Source organism: Myotis brandtii, unplaced genomic scaffold, assembly GCF_000412655.1.
Source record: "Myotis brandtii unplaced genomic scaffold, ASM41265v1 scaffold579, whole genome shotgun sequence".
NCBI lineage: Eukaryota > Metazoa > Chordata > Mammalia > Chiroptera > Vespertilionidae > Myotis > Myotis brandtii.
The window spans coordinates 1258170-1258370 of NW_005370171.1; positions in this window are offsets into that span (position 1 = coordinate 1258170).

The following is a 201-nucleotide window of genomic DNA, read 5'->3' on the forward strand; positions in this document are numbered from 1 at the left end:
GATTGGCCAGGCTGAGTGCCCGCCCCACCGTCGGCGGGTCAGCCCGTAGGTACCCCTGACACATCCCCGCCGGGGCCGAGGCCTTGGCAGCGACCGTGGGAGGACGCTGCCGCGTAGAGACCCGAATGGCACTCCCTGTTCTCACTCTGGTCGCAGCTGCAGCCTCGGAAGTGACTCAGCGGAATTCCTGGGAACTGGGCC